The following is a 279-nucleotide window of genomic DNA, read 5'->3' as shown; positions in this document are numbered from 1 at the left end:
CCCCACTTGGCTTCTTCCAGGCCCTCGGGCCTGCGTCCCGGGGCGTGTGGGGGCTAAGCCTGGGGTAGAGACCTTGGAGGGGGCGGAGGAACGCGGACGAGAGAAGGGGGACCGAGACCTACACTGGGATTAAGTGGTGCCAGGCAGGGATGGGGCAAGAGGACGCAGACTGCGGGCAGACATCTACTTTGCACACCTCAAAGTGCTCGCCACCCCATCCGCTGGGCCCCATCAGCTCCACGCAACCCCATTCCCACTGGAGCTGAAAGTGCAAGCTAG

The sequence above is a fragment of the Camelus ferus genome, chromosome 3, assembly GCF_009834535.1.
Source record: "Camelus ferus isolate YT-003-E chromosome 3, BCGSAC_Cfer_1.0, whole genome shotgun sequence".
In the NCBI taxonomy this organism is placed as follows: domain Eukaryota; kingdom Metazoa; phylum Chordata; class Mammalia; order Artiodactyla; family Camelidae; genus Camelus; species Camelus ferus.
The sequence above is the reverse complement of the archived record's forward strand: the minus strand, read 5'-3'. Positions refer to the sequence as shown.